General features: G+C 51.4%; 1 long non-coding RNA gene across 3 annotated transcripts; it reads left to right on the top strand.

Annotated features, from left to right (window-relative positions):
* Positions 1-295: 295 nt before the first annotated feature.
* LOC121013191 (uncharacterized) lies at positions 296-27,034 on the top strand. Of its 3 annotated transcripts, XR_005782558.1 has the most exons (5): positions 296-465; positions 2,500-2,646; positions 19,677-19,937; positions 21,299-21,738; positions 25,047-27,034. It is a non-coding gene; the product is annotated as an uncharacterized LOC121013191 (long non-coding RNA). The 3 variants fall into 3 exon arrangements; XR_005782557.1 differs by lacking the exon at positions 25,047-27,034 and having other exon boundaries at positions 21,299-22,071; XR_005782559.1 differs by lacking the exons at positions 19,677-19,937; positions 25,047-27,034 and having other exon boundaries at positions 21,299-22,071.
* Positions 27,035-27,153: the final 119 nt, after the last annotated feature.

A 27,153-nucleotide genomic window follows, 5' to 3' on the forward strand; every position in this document is an offset into this window, starting at 1 on the left:
CAAGTGTGTGAACATTTTCTTCAAAGATGTATTTGCTGATATTACATAAAGATATATACACATAACGAAGGTACGTCTGCTGGAAACTCGGAAAAATCACGGTGAAGGGTAGCAGAATTGATCAACAGTGGCAACATGAGTTGAAATAGTTCCAACGGCACAATCGATATTTGTCGTCTCCGCCGGAGGCTCGCCGTTACTCCTGGTTCCGGATGTGGAAAGTATGATGCACAATGGTCCGTTGTTATTGTATAATATAATAGAATCTTTTAAATTTCAGTTTCAATTTCTAGTGCGGTAAGTATCAGCAGCTTTGGGGATCATCAGGAATGTTTCATGTGTAAAGTGGTCCCGACACCAAAATGTTGGAGCACGGCTGTTGTGACTTACCATTCTAGAAGTGGAATCGGGAGGCAAGAGAGATGTGCTCTTGCATTTTGGTAGAGATTGTCAAGTAGCCCTCATGTGAGTTCTGTCAACGTGCTTTCCTACCAACGACGGAGAAGGATGCCTGTGTCCTCAAAGCCTGGCCCGCAGGTCTTAGTAAGCTTCTGGATCTTTGCCCACCGGAGAGTTAAAAACACCCCCTCCTTGTAGCTTCATTTTGTGTGACCTTGAGTGGTTGAGAACCAGTGATATCTCCTTTTTGGTAAATTATCTTTTCATGTTCTCTGCCCACTTTCCCACTAGATTATTTGTTGATTTATTGATTCTTAAGCGTTCTTTGTACGTTAAGGACATTGGCCATTTGTCTGCATGTACCCTCCACTTTCTTCTCTTACCGGATCTATTTCTGGACTTTCTACTCTATTCCAACGGTTTTCAACAACTGGACAAAGAAGAACTTTCTAGCCATTTGAGTCGTTGATCGAGCTGCCCGCCTCGCTAAGACATGGGCATGTCCTGAAAGGCGTGTGTATGGAAAGGCTGAGCTAGTGGGAAGAACGTTCTAGGTTTGTATAGAAGGTTGAATTAGAGCAAGTCTAAGGTTCGCTGAAATATCATAAAAGCATCTCAGATTTCAGAGCAGCTCACACCCAGGAGGCTTGGATGCCATTGCTGGTTTATACCAAGTCCTCCGCATAGAAAGGGCTCAGTGCGCAGTTTCAACAAACAGCGTCAAGTGAGGCATTCAGCAAGGGCCCGGCAGCCACAGGGTCTTCCTCTGAAGCTAAGAGTGGAATGTTGGATGTGGAATAAAGCTGAGAGTCGTGCCTCTTCCACATGTGAGACCTGCAGCCAGAAAGGGCAAGAAACAGGGCCCCTGGGGGGGGTCTCCGTCGGGGGAGCATCCGACTTCGGCTCAGGTCACGATCTCATGGTTTGTGAGCTCGAGCCTCACGTCAGGCTCTGTGCTGACAGCTCGGAGCCTGGAGCCTGCTTCGGATTCTGTGTCCCTCTCTCTCTTTCCCCCCAAAATAAACAAACATGAAAGAAAGAAAGAAAGAAAGAAAGAAAGAAAGAAAGAAAGAAAGAAAGAAAGAAGGGAGAGAGAGAGAGAAAGAAAAGAAAGAAAGATTGATTCAGACAGGACTGTCTTCCACAAAGGGCCCGCTGGTGGCCAAATCTTAAGGACGGGATGACCCTCGCGGCTCTTGCCCAGGCTTGTGGCTTTGTGACGCTTGTGCAGGACAGGGCTGGCAGGGAGCTGACACACGGTCCCCGCCGGCCATCCCAGGGTACTCATCAGCCGACTCGGTGCCTTTTCTCGTCACGCTGTAACATCTCTGCTCTGCGACGTGCCTTCTAACCGGTTTCGGTCGTGTGTGACCTGAAACCGTGGCACAGTTTTGCTGCACACGTGAGACCGTGTGTAACTAAGAATGCGCTCGGCGGGCCGCAGGTGATGCGCATTCCTGGCACTGTGACTGGACACCCTCAGTCCCTGGAGTTTCATCCACCCGGTGACTTGGGTCATCTGCAAATGAAATTACTTTGCTTGTTTTCTGGAACCCTCTCTGGCTCCTTCTGTTAGATTTCAAAGGCCCAGCATCGAGATGCACAGAACGGGTGTTTAGAGTTTGCGAAAGTTCCCGGGATAGTGGTGCAGCCCGCTTTTAAGAAAAGCCACTCGATGGTGCTCCCAAAGGCCCAAGGCGCCGCCCCGTGTGGAGAAGCCTGCTCGTGGACGAGGCAGGTGGAAACGCCACCAGGAACGTCAGACGCTGAACCCTAAGAGGGTTTGCACACACCGCCCCCATCACAGGGCTCCCGGGTTTCTTTCCATTCTCGTGCGTGGAAGGCATGGTAAATACCCACGACCGAATGAAGACGCCGCTGCGTTGACAACCCTCAGTGATAAGATTTCACCGTGAGATCACGGGCCATCAGCTCTTTTGCTCCTTTCTTGTGGCACAAAAGGCAGTGGTGAGCTTTTTTTGATGGGGTCTCAGAGCTGTGCCCACTGCTGCAAAAGCCCACGTCTGCCCGTAATTATTCCACACTTCCTTGTCACTCGGTTGTCAGTTTGGTGGCTCATTCGTTCACTTTTCTTTTCAGGAAACGTTTAGTGGGCACCGCCCGTGCATCGCGGGTGGTGTCATGGCTGACGCTCGTGACTGACACCAACTTACAGCCCGGGGACTCGGTGTATATTCTGATGGACGTCTGATGGACGATGAGGTCCTCGTCCTCTGTAATCGACAGGTAACTGAATTGGATGACGATGTGTAGCCGGAAATCTTTGGGCTTTGTAGAACGGCCAGTGCAGGTGACAGAGTGTTATGACATTTAGCGTTTTGGGGTGATTTGTGTCCTCCCCAAAGAGGCATGTTGAAGTCCCAACCCCTCATACCTGTGATAAGGCCGCTGGAAAAGAGGTCTTCCCAGATATCACCAGGCGACCATGAGGCCATTAGAGGGGCTCCTCATCAACATGCCTGTGTCCCGAGGGGACCCACAGGAAGAGGGCCGTGTGATAACACAGCAGATAGCAGTATTGTGGCTCCAAGCCGAGGTCCCAGGAGCACCAAGGACAGGGTCTCCTCCACAGCAGAAGAGGCAAGGACTTGCCCAGACCTCAGAGGTTCTGTCCACCCCTTGGCTTCAGACTTTTGGCTTCCAGAACCAATATACTTCCAGGTACTTTGTAACAGCCGCGGTAGGAAGTAGATACACTTAGTTGTTGCTGTTTAGTGTTTATTTATTTTCAGAGAGACAGAGAGGGCACGAGAGCAGGGGAAGATCAGAGAAAGAGGGAGAGAGAGAATCCCAAGCTGGCTCCTCACTGTCAGCACAGAGCCCGATGTGGGGCTCGAACTCACAAACCGCGAGATCATGACCTGAGCGGAAACCAAGAGTCAGACCCATAACCCACTGAGCCACCAGGCACCTGTTGGATACACCTAGTTTTAGAGCTGACATTCTGTGGCAAGACTGAAGGCCTTCTTAGTGTACTTGACTTTTCTGGGGACACTGGGGTTTCTGGTGGCGGGTGAGGCTGGCGAGCTGAGCTGCTGTCTACTTCGTGGAGACCATGATGGCCACCTTCCTCCCAACGCATGGGTGCATGTGCTCCGTAAACATTAGGCGTCTATTATGGAGGACATACCACTCTCGGCTCAACTGATGTTAACACAAGTTTAAGCTATTACAGAATGCTGGCCTGACTTCCCGGCACCACAGTGGCAAGCTGAGAAAGAAAAGGTAATCAGGCCAGAAAGAAAAGATACCCTAAGAAATTGTCCATTCTTCATTCTGCTGGAACCACATTTTAATATCCAGAGGGCAGTTTGTATTTTTAAAAGGGTTTCTTGGGGGCATCTAGGTAGCTCAGCCTGTTAAGCGTCTGACTCTTGACTTTGGCTCCGGTCGTGACCTCGTGGTTCGTGGGATTGAGCCCCACATCTGGCTCCATGCTAGGCACGGAACCTGCTTAATCGTCCTCTCCCCCTCTTCCTCTGCCCCTCCCCTCCACTCTCTCAAAACAATAAAGTAAAATGAAATAATAAAAGGGCTTGTTGGATAATTGTAGAGCTATCATTTTCTGATAGAGAGAACTGTGTTCTTTCCTACTTTGACCCATTCTTTCATTCCACAAATGTTTACTGTGCACTAAGAGGCAAACACGGTATTGTTGGCGTTTTTTGTGTTTTTTTTTTGCTGAAAATTCCAAAAGCAATAATAATATCTTAGTTTAAAAGTTTAAAAATAACTAATAACAGCTTCCTGACCGGAAGAGAAATGCCGTCTTGTGCCAAGAAGCTCAGAGCGTCGGGTGGGAGAACTGGGGTTGGACCAGCTCAGGGTGAGCTGATCTGTGCTTCATCAACCGGTCGTGGACACGGGCTCCTGGAACAGGGGGACGGACGCAGCCTGGGGGCAGTGCCATGAAGTGGCAGCCGCTCTGTGATACCTAGACACCTACCTCGGGCCCACAAGATGGGGGGCGCCGAGACAGGCCCTCCATCTAAGTGACTTACGAGCAAAAAGCCGGCCGGGTTCAAGGGCGGTGCCAGGGGCTTTGGAGGCAGAGGTTTGGTACAGGAGTTAATGAACAGAAAGAAGGACGCTTGAAAAAGTCAGCTCCCGGCAACATGACCGGACAACATCCAGCCTTTGTGTCGGCTGCACCTGAGCCCCGTGGTCACGGTTTCCAGGTGAAATACAGGACACCCAGCTACATGTGAATTTCAGACAGACAATGAGTATTTGTTAATTTCAGTTCTCGGCGGATGCGGCAAAGGACACGTTTAGGCCAAACCGCATTTGTTGTTTATCTGAAGTTCACATGTAACTGAGCCTCCTGTGCTTTTTGTTTACTAAATCTGGCAACCCTACCTCGGGCGGGTTTCACATTAATCCCACAAGTGAAAAAATTCAGGCACAGACTAGCTCTAAGAAAAAAAAAAAAAACGGACAAAACCCGGGGGGGGGGGCACGATTTTTATTTGAGGTGATTCACTGTATTGTTTAGCATTGTATTTAACTTCCGTGGGCTTTGATTTTTCAATAAAGGAACAACTCCAGGCTGAAAACACCTGCCTCCAATAAACCCCCCAATCCATCATGAGGACGAACAGAAACAAAATGTGCGGCAGCTCTCTGAGCTCCTGGGGAAATTGCGTTTCACAATCAAAGGTATTTATTATAGCAATTCCTCCCGAAGCCTGCATTCCTGAGCTCCCTGCTGGTATCTATCTGCGCGCTGTGGCCACTGTCTGCCATCACCCCCGGCACCGCTTACAAGTCCCGGGAGGAGGCAATTATGGCCTAACCTTCCACCCTGGAGACCAGGGTTCAGCTCTGTTTCTGTTTTACTTCCCCTCTGGGGCCAGAACTGCTTTTGATGTGAGCTCTCTCCTTCTGCACACCACTGTTTGTTTAACCCATTTAAGGAAACTCTTAAACAAGCTTGGGAAAGATGCTACGTACACACATTTAGTGTCCCTCTTACGTCGTCCATCCGTGTGCATTTAGAAATGCGTTCTGTCTTTCTCAGCCCCCAAATGCCACAGACCGTCTTCCGTGTCGTGTTTGTATTTCTGAACTCACGGTGAGAACTGAATAAAAATGAGGATTTTGATGGACAAGCACTCAGGCTCCTCGTTATTACTGCTTCCCTCAAGGACAGGGATTTGTACTGTTTGATTGCTTGAAGGTCATCGTGTCAGCTACATCCCTGTCTGTTCTGTCTGCTGCCGGTGCTGTAATCAAAGGTGGCTAAGCGAGGGCAGATTCTGGTTCTCGGAGCTCAGGAAATGTATTTCATTTCCTTCGGAGGTAGGTCTGTCTTATCAAAACAAGTGATCGCTTCGCCAAACGCAGCAACGAAACCTTAAAGAAATAGCAATCTAAAAGCATGATGGCCCACGTGGTCTACTCTTTAAAGAAGGAATTGTGGCTAAGATGAAAACCAAACACCAAAACCCAAAAACCCTGGAGCTTTTGCGGTCCTTTGTCCAACACGGGAGTTAAGCCACCACCGCCCATCAGCTGTTTCTCACGGACCTTTGTGTGACTATAATGAGATCGGTTGTCAGGCTTCAACCTGGTTGTTCTGAAACAGCAGGTCACGTGTGAACTGCGACTGACCGACTGGCAGAAAGCCTGACAGACAGACAGACCATCAGTGGCAGAGGCCACATCATTGAAAACAGCCTCTCTTGGGACTGATGCGGAGTAAAGCCAACTATGAAGCAATAATCACCATTCCTAAGATACTTCTTAAAATTGATTCATTCGCCTTTTTTCATAGGATGGATTTCAACGGACTCTTTCTCTCCCCAAAATAGTATTTTTCAGGAACACGTGTCCCCTGGTTATAACACTTCCTTGTATTTCTTGACTTCCTTTTATAGAAGCAAAGTCCTTACTGACACATTTCCACTGTTAGCAGAGATCTTTATTTTATGTTTTAGTGGTCATTGCTGTCATTTTTGTCATTCTGAAGAATCCACCCAGAATTCCAGGAAATCAACACAAACTGGAAGCTCTTTCCCACACAGAAGATCCCCTTCCTCACGGGACGGCCTTGTTCCGCACGTACAGCAACCCCCCCAACTTTTCTGTCTCTCTTTTTTTTTTTTTTTTTTTTTTTTGCAGGTTAAATAATATTTCCAATGCAAAGAGATGCCTCCCACTAGGCACCTGTAAAGGATTCTTTCAAAGGTCAAACCCTCTTTCTTCAGATCTGTATTTCATGGTCACCCTAAGTCGTCTGGGCCGTGACCTCTGGTGCCCACTCCTTTCACTCTCTTGAAATGGAGGCAGACTGCTGTTGGACCTTCCTGTTTGCATCAGAAAACGCTACCGTGGTGCAACTAATGACGAACGAAGACCCGTGAGTATCGTGTCCAAAGCAAACACTCGGGCTGCGTGCTCAAGGATTGGTATGAGCACAAAGAGTTCTAAATCCGGAAGATCTGTGATGTGGATCTCCACAAATACCACCCAATGGGGGTTGCTCCCTTTGGGTAAAACACGGAGACCATCGCAGAGCGGTCGCAGCTTCACACGGCGGGGCCTCACGCCCACAACTGGGCCAGCCTCACCGCCTCACCCAACTTGTGCTCCTCTTCTGTGGCTTCTCCAACAGAATATAAGATTCTTACTACCCAACAGTAGACAAAAGCGCCATTTGGATAGACGTTTCTCCAATCCGTCGTCTTTATTCCCCCACTTAGCAGTATCTTTCCTGCGGCGTAACTCCTTGTATTTCATCTGGATTTCTCGGTTCTCCCGTGTCCGTCACCTCGGGGAGAGGGAGGGATTCGTGTTCTGACTGATTCATGATGGCGGCTAAGAAAGAATTGATGGTCCATCCCGACAGAAGCGTGGGATACGTATGGGTTTTTTTAAGACGTTGGAGAGTGCCTTGCATTTTTCCCCTATCAACTCTCCAAAGGGCAGGCTGACTCCCCCTATCTTTCAGATAAATGACGGAGGCACAGCACACGAGCCACGTGTTCCACAAATCAAGACTCATCGCCAATCAATACTTCAGCCGAGGCAGAATCCAACCATCCGAAAGAAAGAGCAGGGATATTTGAAACTATTGTGCGGTGATGGCTGATGTCAGGAGGAGCCCCCAGAGGCACTAGGCTGCGTAGCTTGAGGGCAGAGGCTGGGCTGTCTTCATCGGTGCGCTCTCACAGCCTCCAGCCGGGGCCTGACGCCCTCAGTGAATGTTTACTACACTGAGTTACATTTTTGAGATTGTGAGACTGTTTTCAAATCACATGTTTCTCCGAGATGGAATTATTTTTAGTTTCGTATTAGAATATTTAGTGAATTCTTATGGCTTGACAGTGATTGAGTAGCATTTGGGATGCATTTTCCCGAACCTTTATTCTGGTGGAAGTGAAATTTACTAAAGATTCAAGTCTGAGGTTTTTTTCATTTTATAATGTGAATTACTGTGAAAATCCAAGTCTTAAGAATCTCAGTAATTATCTAGGGGCACCTGGGTGGCTCAATGGGTTGAGCGTCCAACTTCGGCTCAGGTGGTGGGTTCGAGCCCCACGTCGGGCTCTGTGCTGACAGCTCAGAGCCTGGAGCCTGCCTCAGATTCTGTGTCTCCCTCTCTCTCTGCCCCTCCCCCACTCATGTGCACACTCGCTGTCTCTCAAAAATAAATAGATAGACATTTTTAAAAAAAAAGAATCTCAGTAATTGTCTTTAATCCACAAGTCCCTTTCCCCCCAAATAATTAATTTCTGAACTAAAGATTCATGGGTGCTTCAATCATGTCTCGCTAAATGATCCCCAAAACACAGACTCTTGCTAAGTTTTATTTCAATACATAACCTGCGATGCCTTAAAATTTGGCTGTTTCTTTTAAGATTTATAATTTCAGATCATCCTGGTGAGGTCACTTATATGATGATCAAAAAGTACATGTGTTTGTTTTGGAAACAAAACCAATGACACAGGAACAGCATATTTCCTAATTTTGACTGACACGAACAGAAACAAAAATTACGGGCCACCCTTAACGTGTCTTTACTACAGCTAAATTGACCTATTAAACCGTGTGCTTCAGATTCTCTGCTGTGGTGCTTTACGTATCATGTGGAGAGAACAATTTTAAAGAGAGACTGTTGTTTACAGATCAGATCTTCACTTCAAAAATATTTAGAATCAGGGCACCTGGCTGTCTCGCTCAGTTACATGCCCGACTCTTGATTTCAGCTCAGGTCATGATTTCACGGCTCAGGAGTTTGAGCCGGGAGTCGGGCTCTGCACTGGACAGTGAGGAGCCTGCTTGGGATTCTCTCCCTCTCTCTCTGCCCCTCCCCTGCTCGTGCTCTCTCTCTCTCTCTCAAAATAAATAAATAAACTTAAAAAAAAAACTATTCGGAAGCTATGCAGGGGGGTTTGGGGGGGAGGATACAGAGAAATGCCACAGACTGAGTTGGGCTAACAGGTGAGCAGGCTTACTGGGGGGAGGGAAGGAGCTTCAGGAAGGACAGTGGGAAGTCACTTTACCCCTCTTTGATTTGGTTTCAGGAAATAATAAAACATTTGAAGAATGATAGTACTTGGGGGAAATGTTTTTTGTTTTTGTTTTTTTTCCCAACGTTTATTTATTTTTGGGACAGAGAGAGACAGAGCATGAATGGGGGAGGGGCAGAGAGAGAGAGGGAGACACAGAATCGGAAGCAGGCTCCAGGCTCTGAGCCATCAGCCCAGAGCCTGACGCGGGGCTCGAACTCCCGGACTGCAAGATCGTGACCTGGCTGAAGTCGGACGCCTAACCGACTGCGCCACCCAGGCGCCCCGGGAAATGTTTTAAAGTAAAAGGAAATAAGTGGTCTTCCTAAAAATATCTCACAGTGAATCAGGAAATTATTGACATAATATTATGATAGTGAATGTGGCATAGAACTTGCTGTCTCTGGGGCTGCTCTGTGTTAGAACAGAGAAATCTCTCGAGACCCAATGCTCAGAATGAGCCTCCGGACAGAGGGGAGAGCTGGGTTCCAGGTCGTGGGGCGGAGGAGACTTGGGGAGAAGTGTTACAAGTAATGTGTGCAAAGCTTTGAAAATGAGGTTGACAACTTGAACAAGAATCCCGAGTTCCTGTAGGCAGTGTGGGCACATCGTGCGGAAAGTGGTGATTCACCCGAAACTGATCTGTCAGTGTAACGAAGCCCAAGCAGACTCCCAAAAGGATCTTCCATGGAGTTTTACAAGTTGATTCTAAAACAAAACAAAACAAAAGGAATGGTCAACACAGAGTGAGGGAACTTGAGTACGAGACGTCAACATTTATTATGAGCTATTGTAAATTGGATTAGGACCTGTGTGTCAAAAGAAAATACTGTAAAATCTCTAGTAGAAAACGTAGGTACATTTCTTTCTGTCTTTGTGGTGAGGAAGGTATTCTTTTTTTTTTTTTTTTAACGTTTACTTATTTTTGAGACAGAGAGAGACAGAGCATGAACAGGGGAGGGCCAGAGAGAGAGGGGGACACAGAATCTGAAGCGGGCTCCAGGCTCCGAGCTGTCCGCACAGAGCCCGATGCGGGGCTCGAACTCATGGACCACAAGATCATGACCTGAGCCGAAGTCGGACGCTTAACCAACTAAGCCACCCAGGCGCCCCTGAGGAAGGCATTCTTAAATAAGAATCAAAAGTGTTAACCACAAAAATAATACACTTGTTTCCATTAAAGTTAGAAATTCTGTTCATCGTAAGACAACATAGAGAAAACACAGACTATAAATGGGGAAAAAAATATTCTCAGTGCATTTAACCTGAAAGAATCAGTGTCAAGAATATATAAATACCTAAAATCATTAAGAAAGTGATAAACGACCCCGTAGCAAGGGGCAAAAGTCTACCAAGCATCTCAGAAGAGAGAGAACACAAACACCCAGTAAGAAAATTAAGAGGTTCTGGGCCTCCTGAGTCATCAGAGAAACGCAGACCATGGGTTCTGATTCCATAGGGCCAGAGGGAGGATTCAAGAATTTGAATTTCTAGAGAGTTCCAGGTCCACCTGCAGTGCAGAGAGTAAACATCCGAACTGCCCGCTGAATGAGTATCTTCTAATACACAAGGTAGAAAAAAAGACGAAGTCTAAATGAAATGCTCCTCCTTAGGCGTGTGTGTGTGTGTGTGTGTGTGTGTGTGTGTGTGTAAAACAAAAACTTCAGGAGAACCATGAACACCTGCGGGGGGAGGGGTGGGGGAGAGGGAGGCACGCAGATGTGGTCATCAGTGTGGAAGGGGTGGGGTCATCGGGCTGGTGTAAGTTTTGGGTTTTCACGGCATTGCTAAAAATAAGGGCGTGTGTACATGAAATGAATACAAGGGGGCAGGAGAGTCGGGCATGAACCAGCGACAAGAAACGTCGAGAATCAAGAAAAGCGAATTCAATTATATGAGCTTGAGTTCCATTTGAAAACGAAGAAAAAACCCTATGGATGCAAGTATCGAGCGGCCAGCTGAGACACTGCCAGCCCGATATTGGAGGGACCCGATGCCCAGTGCCCAGGACGCACTGAAAGGAGACACGTCGGGACTGGTTCTCACCCAGACGAGGTGACTGCAGGCTACGGGCGGGGGCAGCTGGAGGCGGGGGTCACTGTGCCACGCTGCTTTGTCCTTCGGTCATCGTGGGGGGATACGGACGTCAGGTTCGAGGGAAGATGAAGGACTGGTGGGGGCACCGTCCTCGCTCGCCGCTTAGCGGCCCGTGCGGGGGTCTCATCTGTCAAAGAGGAGTCCCGGCGCCTCCACGTTCGGGTCACCGTGGGCAGCATCTCAGGCGGTGGCCCGGCGGCTGCCTCCTAAACCGCAAAGCTGAGCACACAGCAACGCTCTCGATATGGAAGAAGCAAGGGCTAAGCAACATGCGTCCGCTGTGTCCGCTTGTGGAAAACTTACCTGATGGAAAGCTTCCATTTAATTCCAGCTCCGTTTTTGACAGCGCAGACTCTGAACTAACACGCAGGCACAAAACGTCTCCAGTCCCAGTGGCTCGCACACCCCTCGTGGTGTTGCGGCTACTGTATCGGCTCCAACGACCTTTCTCCAGACAGTGACGTATCCGCACTGGAGCTGTTCCCTTGACCACAGCGGCCCCGGACCCTGCTCTCCTCCCCGGACTGCGTGCCCCCTCCTTTCTGGGCTCCAAAACACGGAGCTCAGCTCTCTGCGGAGGCTCCCTAGGACTGTCAAGAGCAATTATTTTCCCAGTGAGGGAGAACTTGAACTTGGTCCTTCAGCTTTGGAACGCCACGTGTAGGCAGAACGTTCTCCTCGGGAGGGAGGGACCAGTCCCCCCTTCATTCCTTCGTGCTCGATGAGCTGCCCCCTCCCCGCGCTCCCTTGTGAACTCTGAACTTCAAACCTCCTTCTGTGACTTTGGCCGGGAGGTGTGATTCAGGGGAGCCACGCTGTCCGATCTCTGGGGACACTTCCCGGCAATTCTGGTTTTCGGTGAGAGGCGGCAGCCTGGGGGAATGAGCCTCGTCCCTGTGCTGTCACATCCTTGGATTCTGTCTGCTCATCTCAATCCCCTCTTGTCTGGACTAGCTTCGTTTTGCCACGAGGAGCCAGCTCTCCCACATTTGATGAGTAGCACACGTTAAAATAGGAATTTCGGTGGCCACCGTGGTTCCCTGGGAGCCACGTTCCTGAGTGAGGTGAGAGCACCGCGAGGGAGGGCCAGCAGAGCTTCTGGGAGTCCAGAACGGGACTTCCGCCTCTGCCTCAACTCAGGGAGCCGGCTTCAAACCCGGGAGCCCTGCGTGTTCGCCGTCGACCGTGACCACAGAGGGCTTGTGTTGGATCCTCGGGGCCGCAGGCTCCGTGGGGCGGCCGGCCTTCCCAGGATCCACGAGGACCTTCGAGGGTTGCCCGCACGGACCCCTAGGTGTCACCAAACTGTGTGTGCGCGTGTGTGTAGGAAGGCACACGTGTCTCTGCAAGCACACGCGGGTTAGCGAGAAAGGTGAGGGCAGTGGAGGGCAGAACGCGGACTCCGCCGTCCGCCTCCTGGGCCGGGGGCCCCATCCGAAGAGTGGGATCAGCAGAGGGAACGTGCCCCTCGTGGCTCTGGAGACCAGGCTCTGAGATCAAGGTGGCGGCAAGCCCGCTGCCTCCGAAGCCTCGAGGGGACGTCCCCTGTTGTCCCTGGAAATTAGACTAAGAAAACTGTTGACGTTTCCGTGGCCCGGTGTCAGTGCCCTTACGGAGTTGCCTGTGAACTCTGACACGCGGTGCTGGGGGTGGTCCAGTTCCTGTCCTTTCTGACGAGGCTATCCTCTTTCCTACGAGCCCGTGCGGTCACCCGGTAAATGCCCTCGGTGCCCGGGGTAGCAGGGGTCTGTCTGTTGTGTGCAAAGAACGCTGGCTGGCCCACAGCATCACCATGTCCCAGCTGTACTTGGGGAGACAATTCAATTAATCGGTTTCCATTCGGGTGATACCGAAGTAAAGCGTGTCCTACGGGCAGCCGGAAACTCGGGTGATACACACACTGACCGTACAGAACAACACGTGTCGGTCCCTCTAGGCTACAACGGGATAACACAGACGGGACAACTTGTAACAACACAGACTTATTCTGCATGTTCTGGTGGCTGGGAAGTCCCAGGTCAGGGCACCAGCACGGTCGGGCGAGGGCACTCCAGATGGCCATCTTCTCGCTGTGTGCTTGCACAGCAGAGGGGAAGGGGGCTCTCTGGGGCCTCTTTGATAAGGACACTAGTCCCATCCATGAGGGCCACACCGTCATGACCTCATCACCTCCCAAAGACCCACTTCCAAATACTCATCGAGGGGATTAACCTTTCAATTTATAAATTGGGGGGGGGGTGGGGGCACAAAGATTCAGACCGTGGTGTTGTGTAAAAGTGCTTTGCAAACCAGAAATCATTGCACAAATCCAGCCCATTCCATTTGCAATTTCATACTGTGCTTTTAAATCCATCAAGCCCCCTCGACTTCAGGGTCCACGACTTCTGCTACCGTCCTTTGTTCTAATCCACAAAGCGGAAGAGTGACTCTCCTGGAGGGTGGGTCCCGGCCGGATCCTGCAGTCAGACCGGACTGCACCTAAGCGGAGGATTTGCACAAGAATATTCGTCTGGATGAGTGGTAAGGGTTCTGCTGGAGAGCCACTGCCTTAGCCACCCGTGACCGGTTCTGTGAGCGTCCACGCTGATGGAGGCCGGGAACGCTGTCCTGGGGCAGGGTCACAGTGAGGGGCTCCTGCCTGGGGAGCAAACCTGGCTTTCAGAGGAAACGTGTGTTGTGTTCTAAAAACGTACGAGCGTGTGGCACTCAACCTGAACATCCCGTGCCCCACACAAATACTCGTGTGAGGCACCAGCCAGGGCCCCGCCTGGAGCCACGTTCTTGGAGCTCTGTCCTCGAGAGGAGCATCTGGGGTGCAGCGCTGACCTTTGTGACCACTCCCCTGTGGCGACTTTTCCTAAGCCACCAACAGTTGAGGTCTGACCCAACCCGACACACGCTGGGTCGCCTGTCTGGACCCTCTATGAAGGACAGTCCCGGGGCTCTGAGGACAGGAAGCCGCAGCAGAAAGCATATGGGATTCCGGCCAGCTCGAGTGGCTGTCACCATGTCAACCTGGCTTTGGGGCAAGCCCCGAGCTCCCGTGTGCATCTGCCCGGACTCCCCGCTTCTCCATCTCAGGTAACGAGACAACAGTTGTTCACGGACCCACGCGCTGAGCGAGTCCCACGGAAAGAACGAGAGGCAGAGGCTCCTTTTCTCCCAGATGCTCACGCTACCGCGACCCTCACCCGACGGCACATTCGCGGTGGCCAGTGGGTGCCGGTGTCTGGGCAGTGTTCCGTGAGTCTCCCAAACACCGCTCAATAATCAGATGGCTTAGGTGGGGCTCGTGGTATCTTTACTTCCGTGATTACGAAAGAGATACCGAGGCTTACTGAAACTGTCCCAGAAACAGTAGCGCTGGGACCGGAACCTCGGTGGGCTGATTTCTGACGGATCCAAGACGGAGTACAAGAGCTTTGTAAGCGAAATCTCTTCCCCGTCCATCTCCAGACTGATGGTTCATCTTACGCTAGCAGCCCAGACCGGGGCCAGGGCTCTTGAGCACAGACTCACCCAGAAGGGCGTTTTCCCGAGAGCCCGAAGAAATGGTGGGGAAGGACTAAGCAGATTGTGCCGTATTAGCGACCACGGAGCCACAATTGCGTCTCTGATATAACAAAGTGAGAACAGGGGATTTTGCATATACCATCTGTGCTGTTAAGTTAGCAGTTTTGAGGCCCTTATGTTATGTTAATGCTCTTTTCTTCTGTGAATATGTATTAACAGACGCACGTGTTTGTGTGTATATACTGGATGTGCGTGTGTACATGGACTTCCTTCAACGTCTATGTGTGTCTGTGCATACGTGTATGTGTATGCACGCACAGACACATATTCGCTTGACTCAGCTCTGTCACCTTCCGCTTTGCTCTTACAGAAACCTTAAATCACTTCTTATCGATAACGAGTGCTTTCATCAGATAATCTATTCCAGATGCCCTGTACTTGGTATCCGCATAATTAGAACCATTTGTTTCTCTCAGGGGTGGTTTCGTTTATAAAATGCTAGGGGTGCGGGCCACCCAGAGCAACCTAGGAGTTTCCAAAAGACCGTAAAGTTCAGGCGCCGGAACAGTTGGTCAGGCACCCGCCCTCCTGCCCCCACCGGTGGGAGCTTCCGTTCTGCACGACTCTGCTTCTCCAAAGACACCTCGCCAGGTGCAACGACAGCCAGCTTTCCCACTTCCCCAGACATCGGTCAGCCCTGTCACCTCCCACTTCTTTCCTCCTTCCCGGCAAAGCCTCCTGCACCTCGTGAAACCCGGAGACGGTGCGGTCTAGCCCCGTGCCTTTTGGGGTCTCAGGTGGACATGCGGGCCGGCCGTGCTGGGGTGGTGGCAGAATCCTGGGCCGCTTGGCCCATCTGTGGAGACCTGGCAAAAGAAACTGGGTGTTGACTTGCTGGGGGTTTCTCTCTGAGACAGGGGTGTCTCAAGCCTCTGCGGGTCACTGGACCCGCCTCCCCTGCACTGCCGCGTGGCCTTCCGTCAACGCAGCACGGCTAGCGATTACGGTTCCTCCCGATTGCTGAGGCATTAGGAAAAGAGCGGATTTGTCCGTGACATACAACCGGTATTTGTGCAAAGTGGTGACATTTGCATGAGAAAGAGAATCGTCTGCAACAGATCGATCTGTAACAGAAAGAGAATCGTCCGTAACTAAGGCGCTCTGAACTGTCATCTTCCAAACGAGGAACAGAGGCAGAAAGAAAATTTGCAAGACTGCGTGTCAGGGGTCACCAGTCACGGTCGTTAGTTGGGGAAAATTATGGCACAACATTGAAAACTGAAAACTCGGGGCGCCTGGGTGGCGCAGTCGGTTAAGCGTCCGACTTCAGCTCAGGTCACGATCTCCCGGTCTGGGAGTTCGAGCCCCGTCTCGGGCTCTGGGCTGATGGCTCAGAGCCTGGAGCCTGTTTCCGATTCTGTGTCTCCCTCTCTCTCTGCCCCTCCCCCGTTCATGCTCTGTCTCTCTCTGTCCCAAAAAAATAAATAAACGTTAAAAAAAAAAAAAAAAAGAAAACTGAAAACTCAGGGGGAGCCTGGAGACCACCTAAAGCATCTTATTCGATGCCAGTGGAAGAAGGTACCCCGCTCGTCGAAACGCCAAGCGGAGGTGCAGCTAATTTTTGTAAGTGTGTGCCAACAGCAAGAAAACCAGACCAAGCCTCTCCTGCCGTTGTGCGGAAGTGAGATGTGTAGCTTGCTGGCTTCCTCCAACGGCGATGTACTGGCACTTACGTTCCAGGCTCCGTGTTGGTGCTGGCATGAAGCGCTTCCTCCAGCCCGCGAAGAGATGGGTGTTCTCCATTCTCCACGAAATGCGGGTGCTGGGGAAGTGATTCCGCCACGGGGGCCCGAAGAGGCTCCAGCCAGACGGGATGGCGGGAGGGGAAGGAAGACAGGCATGACTGACTTCCCAAGTGAACACGCCAGGGCACAAAGCAACCAGAGACGGGAGAGAATCCGGTTTTCTAGATGCAGGTGACTTTATGTGCACGAAAGGAGATAGATACTAACAAAGCGTGAGTAAAACAGGGCAACCCCTTCCCCCCTTTTCTTAAAAATGTGAGGTGCCCCCTACAAGATGTGGACAGAGCCCACGACGTCTCATAGGCTCTCTTTGCTCTCAACAAATACCCCACGAGATGAAGAGCTTAGGCTTCGGGAAGGAGGAAGAGACACTGCTCAGCGATCGATCTGTAACAGGTTATTAGAGACAGCTGGAAGGAGTCCTCCAGCAGGTGACCCGGATCCCGGGCACGGGCTTGTCCTTTGCTGGTGGAACTGTGAGGGCAGATTTCTCTGCCGAAAAGAACGAGCTGGCTCACTGCGATGCTCGTCTGTCCTTGGGATGCCCATCGCCTGCAGCCCCCGTCAGACCACGGACGCCCGCCTCCTTGTGTGCACGTGAGACTCATGACCTCCCTCTGCTTGCTGGCCTAGACTAGATCATTCACTCCCTTAGCATCCTCTGTGCTGCCAGGGAGTAGAGCTGGGGGTGTTTGGGAGGCTCGTTTCCTCCGAATGGCTGGGGGTACGGCAGGAGGGTCGCGATGTGTGTCGTAAGACAGATACGGATGGGATGTCCGCTATACGCGAGGCTGGCTGCATCCTGCCAAGTCCTGAGCCTTCCAGTTTAGGAAGACATTCATGAGCAAGGTTTGAAAACATCGAAGAGGCTTGGGCTGCCTTATGTAGAGGATGTTATTTCTTTGTGCGACGCATTGACGTGAGCCTCTTAGGTTGTTGAAAGAACCTCAAACCCTCTTTCCCCCATGGGAAGCAATTTCTCAGATTATAGCAACGATCTACCTGTGCAAAAATTACCCCGGTGCCTACAAGGCGTAATTACATGGATTTTCCTAAACGATGCAGATGTAAGGCGGGCTCAGTCGACCCTCGCTTTCTGACTCCCTCGGTGGAGGCGGCTGGGTGTCAGCAACCCTCAAGGGACTGGTCTGCTGTTGTGTCCCTCCCTGGAAACACCCTGTCTCCCTCCCCTTCCCCTGCGCAGCACTCCCACCCACGCCCCAGGCAGAGGCGCCAACCGGCAGGAAATAATTCGTCCGTCTTGTGCCTCAAAGCCACACTCATCCAAAACATGACTGGTTTTTAAATGTCTATCTTGTCTGTCGGGCAGAGCTGTGCCTGGAGACAGACAGGATCAGGAGGGGGCTGCAGACAGTCAGAGTGCGGGGTGAGGACTCAGAGAAGGAGGGTTTGTTAGTGGGGAGTTGGGGGAGGTGGGAGGGGACCCCGGCAGACCCGGTGGGGGGGGGGGGGGCTAGGATTTGTATTTGAACGTCGGCCATTTAACAGCCCCCACCAGGCGCCCCGGGAACGCCGAGCTTTCCTAGCTCAGAATTTATTTCCAATCTGCGTCTACAGTGGTGAGTTACTATTTCGCGGTGTGTCCAAAAGACCATTTCGCCATGCATCTCAGACAGATTTTGTGTTTTTGAAGGATCCCGCCTCCTTGTCAGTTTTAACGATTTCATTATTTAATCAACCCTAGTGGGCTCCACTGCAATGACTCAGGGGTTTTAAATCGGGTCCATTGTTCAACAAGCGTGCGGGAAAGGAGCAGAGAGAGAGAGAGCTGTGGCCGGTCAGAGGCCACGGGCTTCCTGGAGGCGGCGAGGGGGTCGGCTGGGGGGGGGGGGGCTGTCCTCCATCTGACAGTCATCCCCCACGACGTTTTGGTTTTGTCGGCAGCCTTCCCCGCTCAGCTTTAGCTTTCAAATCTCTCCTTCCCGATATGGAATCCACCTCCCTCCTGTGGCATCTTGTTCTCAGCCTCCGGTTGCCTAGGAGATGAGAATAGGGCCGCGGCTGCGCTCTGCGCCCGCAGCCGGGTGGAGGGGGCTTCTGCAGCGGGGGTGGCTCCTTCGCCGCGTTCCCAGGCCACACCACAAAAGATGGCTGGCCGCGACAAAAGCAGGACGCAGGCGGGCAGCGCTCCTTTGTCCCCCGCCTGGCTGCGTCTGCGACCGACGCATGCATAATTCGCCCGGCCCGGGAGACGCATTGTGCCTCCACCAGGAGAGGGGGTCCCAGGGCCAGGGGTCGGGACACCAGGCCGGTCCAGTTAGGAACACCCGGGCGTGCTTCGTATCCACGTAATGCGGAGTTCACCTTTTCTCATGTTGTCGAGCCGGGGAGAAAGTGCAGATTTCATCTCCCAGAACGACAATAACACGGGATTGGGGTGCCTTTGTTTGTATTATTTATTTACTTAAATGTTTATTTAGTTCTGAGACAAAGAGAGACAGAGCAGGAGGGGGGCAGACAGAGAGAGGGAGACACAGAATCGGAAGCAGGCTCCGGGCTCCGAGCCGTCAGCACAGAGCCCGACGCGGGACTTGAACCCACGAACTGCGAGATCGTGACCTGAGCCGAAGTCGGACGCTCAAGCGACTGAGCCCCCCAGGCGCCCCTGGATTGGAGCACCTTTTAATCGAGGCATGCCACCCTCTTAAAACAGTCCGCGGTGTGCGTGAAGGTGTGTGTGAGTCAAATCAGCAAGGACGCTGGCGCCCGGGGCGGCGCTCTGTCCTGTGTGCCGCCTGCCTGCTTATCTCCCTGCATCCTCGGAACTGCTTTGTCCTCACAAATAGAATTTGCAGACGGAAGCTGGGGCGCGCTTCACGTGTGCGGACGCCTCCTAGGGACTGACGGGTCTGGTTCGTCTCATGTCTTTCTTCCATCAACTTGTCACATCGGCCTCCCGGGCATCACCTACCGGGGCAGGCAGAGTCCTCTTTGGTTTTTAGACCCAACCAAACGAGAGTTCGCCTGCCTGATGTGCAGCAAGCCAGTGAAATAAAGAAGTAAATAAATGAATCGGACACGGAGCTTTGCAGTGAGGAAAGAGAGGCTGTCTGTTGGTGTGGTGCCCCTCAGAAGGACAGGGAGCCAATGCTCAAAATCCCGAACTCCTGGATGGCTTACAAGGGAGGGTTTTTTAAAGGCAAAATTTGGAGTTAGGGTCCCCGGGTGGAGTGGCGTTCAGTGATCGGTGGAGAGTGAAGTCACGTTCTTAAGGTGTCACCCCCTGTTCTTTAAGGGCAGCGAGCTGGGCTGGAGAGGGTCTGTTGGGCTTCTAAGACCGTGACTTCGAAAACCATCTATTGCTAGCACAGAGACAGTACATCCTGTGATTCCCGTGCCCGGCAATGTGGCGCGTTTACGTGACCGTAAGTGTTCCCTCGCTGTTTCCGACTACAGTCACCTTAACGACACACAGCTAAAGCCCTACCGGGGTGATCGGCAGTGACACACCTGTCACTGCATCGTTCCCAGACGGCCGCGTTCCCGCCCTGGTTTTCTGCGCTGTCTCCGGCCTGTGCACCTGCAGGCCTGGGCAGATGGCGACAAGAGACCCTGGAGGAAAGCAAAGTAGAAAAAGTCCTCTGTTTGGAAACCCTATGGTAATTCCGACTTGGGGTACCAGCAGCACTGTCGTTTACGGTTTACATTTAATAATTCAGGCAGAGGCGACCTTGCTTCTGACGCAGGGCACCCCGTTTCTGACTCCAGGCCACCGGTATTTGGGACGGTTGTTCTTTTTTTAAGAAACAATTATTTTTAATGTTTATTTGTATTTGAGAGAGAAAGGAACAGAGCACCAGTGGGGAGGGGCAGAGAGAGACGGGGACAGACTCCAAAGCAGGCTCCAGGGTCTGAGCCATCAGCACAGAGCCCGACGCGGGGCTCGAACTCACGAGCCGTGAGATCATGAACTGAGCCAAAGTCAGACGCCCCCCAGGCGCTCCTCTAGACAATTGTTCTTAAAGCCCAAGATGTCCCTCAGAGTCACCTGTGGGGCTGTGAGAGGGTTTATGGGCTCCCCATTGCCGTAAGGCCTCAAGGATTGAAATCTTCAGGTGGGTGCCCCGGAGGGGTGCGCACATCTCTACATACGGCACGTTGGCTCTGTCTATCAGTTTGGGGAGAATTAACATTTTAACAACACCTACTATTCAAACCATGAACACGGTCTCCATTTAGTCGAGACTTCTGTAATTTCTCTCAGCAAGTATTTATTGTATGTGCAGTGTGTTTTTTTAAGAGATTTTATTTTTAAGTAATCTCTACCCCTAATGTGGGGCTGAACTCATCAACCTTGAGATCAGGAGTCATACACCCCTCCGACGGAGCCAGCCAGGTGGCCCCTCAGTGAATTTTTTTAGGCCTTTCAATTATTTTGTTAAATTTCTCCTTAAACATTTTTATACTATTATAAGTATTTTAAAACTTCCTTTTCCAATTTTTGCACTGGTAGTAGGGGGAAACGTCCTGGATATTTTGTTGTTGTTATATTTGCCTTATATTCCACAGCCGTGTTAAATTACTTCGGGATCTTTTCGGCAATTCCTTAGAATTGTCTGCACACCTAGTCACGTCATTGGCAACTAAAGACAGATTTTCTTCTGCCTTACCAGTATGTATGTCTTCCGTTTCTTTTCTTGGCTAATTTCACTGGCTAGTCTCGTGTTGCGTAAAAGTAGTGAAAACACATATTTTTGCCTTGTTCACGGTCTTAGGACGAAGTGTGAGTCTCCTAGTATTAAGTGTGATATCAGTTGTAGGCTTTTTGTAGGTGCCCTTTATCAGAATAGAGAAGTTCCTTTTATTTCTGGTTTGTGGGGGTGTGTTTATTTATTTATTTACTTATTTACTTATTTATTTATGGATGTTAAGTATGTTTTTCTACATCGGTTGAAATGATTATGTTTTTCCGTCTATTCTGTTAATAGGATGAATTCCACCACTGGCTTCCCACACAAGAGACCAGATCTGCCGTCCTGGGATAAAACCCCGCTGATCACAGACAGAGGCCGCTGTCACCAATTTGCCTTCTCCCCGTTCCGCAGGCCAGAGGTCTGCGATCAGGTGTGGCCAGGGCCGTGTTCTCGCAGGAGGCTCCAGGGGAGGACCCTTCCTCACCTTCCCCAGATTCTGTGGTGCCCACCCATCCTTGGCGTTCCTTGGTTTACGACTTCCGTGTCCATCATACGTTGTTTGCTCTGTACATCTGTCTTCCTGAGACGTTCTCTTCTCCGCCTGTCTTCTGCCGTTCTTACAAGGACACCAGTCACATGGGACCAAGGGCCCACGCTAATCCAGGATGACCTCGTCGTAGTCTAACTAACTGCATCCGCGGAGACCCTATTTCCAAATGTGGGCACCTGCACAGGTACCTGGGGTTAGAGTCTCAGCACATGTTTTTGAGGGGTACGATTCAACTCACTAGAACCATGATATATTATCCTTTCTGTATATTTCTGGGTTCAGTTTGCCAGTGCTTTGATGAGAGTCTTTGCATTTATGTTCATGAGAGAGATTGCTTCATAACCTTATTGTCTTACACGGGGTTGTCTGGATCTAGTGCGAGCATACTGCCGCCTCCGTAGGGAGAGGAAGGATCCCTCCTCTGTTTTCTGACGGTTTGCGTACGGTTAGCCACTGGAACCATCTGGAGTTCTCTCTGCTTTTAATTCCAGTTCAATGTCTGTTAGATATAAGGCCATTCTTTTTTCAAAACAAATTAATTCTTGCGTCGGCAGTGATGATTTGTGTCTTCCAGAGAATTTGTCGATCTAATCTAAGCTGTCAGATCTGTTGGCACAGTTGTTCATGACATTTCTTATCATTTCATGTCTGCAGCGTCTGGAGCAGTGTCTCCTCTCTTATTCCTCATACTGGTGATTTTTCTGGGTTTCTTCTGTTTTCCCTGATCAGTCTAGAAGTTTGTCGATTTTACTGATCTTGTCAAAGACTCAGCTCTAGGTTTTATCTACTTTCTCTATCACCTTTCCATCTTCCATTTCCTAAATTTCTTCCCTTATTTTATTACTTCCTTCCACGTGTCTACTTAGGTTTCTTTTCTCCTTCTCCTTCTTCGCCTTCCCCTTTGTCTTTTCCTTCTTGCTTCTACATATGGGACATCAGCCACTGATTTTATAGCTTTCTTCTTTTAGGATATAAACATGCGTAACTTTAAATTTCCCTCTAATTACGACTTTAGCTGCATCCCAAGGGTTTGATATTTTGCGTTTTCATTATCATTCAAAATATTTTCTATTTTCCTTTGTGTAGTGGATTGAATGGTGGCTCCAAAAATAGGTCCACTGTCTAATTCCCTGTGAATATCACCTTACGCGGCAAAGACGCAATTGTGTTGTGGGTCCCGGGAAGGGAGTTTATCCTGGACCTTCCAAGGGAGCCACGCACATCCTCGTGAGAGAGGCAGAGGGGGTTTGGACACAGATGAGGACAGAGGGTGATGTGAGGGCACACGGGGAGGGATGCTCACCCCACGGTGTCCCTGGGCCCCCAGGAGTCGCAAGAGGCAGGAAGAATGCTCCTCTGGAGCCCAAATTGAGCACCACCCCCATGGTTCCCTGCTTCCAGTCCAGTGAAACTGATACGGACCTCTGGCTTCCAAGACTCTTGTAACAGCCACCCCAGGAAACTAATGCACTTTCTGATCCTTTTAAATGTTTATTTCATTTATTTTGAGAGGAAGAGAGAGAAGAGAGACAGAATCTGTCAGCACAGAGCCCAACCTGGGCTCGATCTCACAAACTGTGAGATCATGACCTGAGCCGAAATCAAGAGTCAGACCCTTAACCAACTGAGCCACCCGGGAGCCCCTCATTTTTTTTTTTTTTTCAGTCCATGGGTTATTCAGAAGTGTGTTGCTTAATTTGCAGATAGATGGCGATTCCCCAGCTATCTTTTCTGTTGTGTCAGAAAACACATGCTGTATGATTTCAGCCCTTTAAAATTCACGGAGACCTGTTTTACAGCCCAGAAGGCGGTCTCCCCTAATCCGTGAACGACTGTGATGCCTGTGTCAGCGGGGCGAGGCGGGGTGCGGTGTTTCTCAGGCCTCCGAGTGCGCGCCGTTTCTCTGTCGAGCAGTCACGGAAGCTCAAACGGTGCCTTCATTTCTTCTTCTCTCGGCTGTCAGGCTTTGCGTCATCTGCTTCGAAACGATTATTAGGCACATCTGCTTTGAGGCTATTAATAGAGCTGCTCAGCTTTCCTGGGATTCCTGTCCACACAGCGTCTCTGTGTCCATCTCCTTGCGTCTAACGCACTTGCATCTTTGTGTTTCAAGTGTGGTTCTTGCACACGGCGTCCGGGGGCCTTAGCTCTTTATCCTGACGGCTTCTGCCTTCTAGCAGGAGAGTTTAGGCCACCAAACTTAATGCACCTACCAGCCCACCCCACATCCTTTCTGTCTGTGCCCCCATCTTGGGTCTGTTAAAAGTACAAACGAGAGGCATTTTCTTTAGCCCTCCAGACTCTTGCCTCAGTGGGACCGCCTGCAGGTGTCTCCCACCCACGAAGGGAACTCAGCTACACGAGGCTCGCGGGGACTTGCGGGCTGCCGGGGAGGCTTATAAACTGTGCAAAACACACCCCCATCCGTAGTTGGGTCGGCCACGGGGCTGCTGGGAACGGGGGGCTCTCTGTTCAATGACCTGGGGAGGCATGTGGTCAAGCGAAGGGGACAGATACTTCTGCTTTTGTTTGCTTTCAATGCGGAGCCCCTGGGAGCCTGTAACATGCTTATGTATATTGGGAATCTTGAAAAAAACAACTCCTTTGACGGACCACACATTTTTTTAAAGCCCTTTGTGTGGCTCACACCCTACGGAACGTATTTTGTAGAAATGGCTCCCCAGGTTCCCTGGCGAACATTTCATTGCCTCTCACGGGAGTGGGGCCCGGGCAGGCCATCGATACGGGGACATGGCATACGCGTGCCGAAGTGGAGATTCCTGAAAATTAGCTCGAGGAGGGACCGTGACTCAAGGTGTAGAGGAGCCCCGGTGGAAGAAAGCTGGGTCACATGTAGTCCTGTTACGGTGACAGTCCGCCTCTTCTCTGGAATATGCCCTCATATACTTTTTTTGTTTGTTTTTTTTGTTTGTTTGTTTGTTTGTTTTTAAGTGTTTGAAAGTGTTTTCCCTTGTCACTACACCAGTGGAGACAGGCTGCCCCCGGTTTTTGCGTGAGGCACCGAGAGCCTTTTGTGATTAGAACAAACTTGCAAATCAGCGGCCCGCAAACGCTGCCTGAAGGAAGTTTGGCATTTTTTAAATCGATTACAAAAGAGGAAAATAATCACCAATTGTCCAATGTTTAAGTATCAAGGGATTTCAGATAGATATTTGGATTTCTGGATTCTCTTTAAAAATGAACCCTTTTGGGGGGGGGGGGTGTTGGCCGGGGGCGCAGTGGCAGCCACGGGGGGCGGGGGGGGAAAGTGGGTCCATCCCGGAGCGGCCGGCCCTCCGTCAGCAGAGGCCTGAGAGCCCTTCCCTCCCAGGGTGCTTAATGGCAAGTGGTCACGAGCCAGACACTTCCACGCTGTGCATTTGTGATCTCACCCTGTCCCCGGCTCTGGGTCGGACTCCCTGTGCCGGGTGCTCGGCGCAGGGCGGCCTCCCTGTCTGATTTGGGTCCTCTTCCTGCCCCACCCCCCCCCAGGTGGCTGGCACAAGGTGGCTCCTCGTGGTTGGGACCGAGGTGTCCAGAGGTCCCGGTCTTCTTGCCGGCTGTCACGGGCTGCCGTCAGCCCCCAGAGCCCACGAGCGCAATTACAATTTGGCAAAGCTCAGGACGGACGGATTAGGGAGCTGTTTGTTCCGGTAGTTACCGCACCCCGGGGGGTCGCCCCCACCGCGGTCTCCCACAACGCCAGCTCCTGTCCACACTGCAGGATGCTTCTCTCTACCGCGATGGGCCACCCCTCCGAGGAGCATCCAACAGAGGAAATGGCCCCGGAGAGCCACACGTCCAGGAGGTACGTGTACAGCCGAGCGCAGGGCTTTGTCCCCTCATCAGGGGGGTGGCTGCCAGCCGCTGGCATCCCGTGGGTCACATCTTACAACCCTACAGGCAACACATCTTCCCCGTTGGCCAAAATAGCGCTCAGGAAACGTCACTCGGGATCCCAGCTTGTGTCACTGCCCCCTCCGGGGCCCGGCCTCGAGCACATCACACCCTCATCCCTGGGACACACACAGAGCTGGGAAGGACACAACAGAAGCGGGAAGCTGGGCAGGCGGAGACAACACACAGACATTTTGTTTTGGTTTGTGGCTCCCTGAGTGTCCCTCGTGCAGACAGAACGGCCGAGAAGTACGCGTTCGGGGCGGTGCGGATGCCGCGGGGCCTCACGTCGGAAAGCAGTGTCCGGCATCGGGGGGGGGGGGTGCCTTGAGCACCCCCCACCCCCGCCCCCACCCGTTACTCGCCAGCCGTGGGACCTGTGAGAATCGCCAGCTTTCCTCACCCGTGGCATCGTGGCCGTAATCGTGCCACGGCGGCCAGCGGCCACCAGACTAGGTGACTGGATGCTGTGAGGACAGAGCCTTGTCTCCCACGCGGATCCGACCAATGAACCCTACTCTTGTGACCATCTCGGGAGTCTAATGCCTCTCGGAACGTATTTCCGGAAAAGGTGGGCAGTGGAGAAAGAATGGATTTTGGAGCTGGCTTCTAGATCTGTGGGGAGTTTTCTTTCACTTTTGGTGGGGGTGGTATATTTCACGGAGGAATGCTTTTGCTTTCAGGAAGAGTGCCTGGGTGGCAAATATCTTTCTTTTGCTCTCAAAGCAAACAAGAGTCTGGCTGAGTGTACAATTCTGATATTTCCGCTCTTTCTCTCAAAATCTCTGTAACCACTGCTTCTGAAATCGAGGGTCTCCACAAGGACCTCGGTGGCAGTCTGATGGTCTCCCCTCCCGCGTGGGAGCGTCGTGGAGTCGCCTTACACGTGGCGGGATGAAGAGAATTCGCCAGCGTGCATGCGTGTGGGTGACTTTCCCCCGGACTCTGCCTTGACCCTCGCGTGTTTGCTAGCTTCGGGGGAACGTGCGCATATTGCCGTATCGTATATTCGCGCACTGTGTCTCCAGCGTCTGCACAAGCACTGCTGGTCAGCTGTCACCAGTGCTTTGTAACAAGCCGCCCCACCCAATGGGGAACGATCATGAGCGTGTGCTGTCCTGCTCACGGGCTAGCACAGCCTCGAGCTGCAGGGCTGCGGTCAGCGAGGAGGCCTCTCCTCTGCGACCAGCTACTGCGGCCACGTCCTCCGGTGCCTACGGGAGATGTTCAAGAGCAAAGCAAGCCATGTGGCTCAAATCAACACCAACAGGACCAAGAAATATGTGCTTCCTGTAGCGGGGAAAGTCCCGAGTCACACGGCTCAGGGTGTGGGTGCAGGGAGGGCTGAGCCTCAGCGACAGGAAAGCGTCTGCTCATTCAGAATATGGATATGGGTTCCTGGTTAACATCACCCATGCCTCTGACTCTTGCCCCTGTGGTCTCTGTCTGTCTCCCTCCCGTCTCCCTGTCCCTCCTTCTCTCCCTCCCATCTTAATTCCAAGTGAATTGTATGTAGTAGTCTCCTAATTCTGTAATTTGGTTCCAAGCATAAAATCAGGAATAAAAATAAGCCGTAAGCCAGGGAGAATTGTTTAATTTCACTACTAATCAAAGAAACGTGAATGACAATCCACAGAATCACGTTGTCAGCTGGACCCTGAGTCTGGAACCCAGGGAGTGCCCCTCGCGGGAAGGACGCCCC

Source organism: Herpailurus yagouaroundi, unplaced genomic scaffold (assembly GCF_014898765.1).
Source record: "Herpailurus yagouaroundi ecotype Mexico unplaced genomic scaffold, PumYag 198, whole genome shotgun sequence".
Lineage (NCBI taxonomy): Eukaryota > Metazoa > Chordata > Mammalia > Carnivora > Felidae > Herpailurus > Herpailurus yagouaroundi.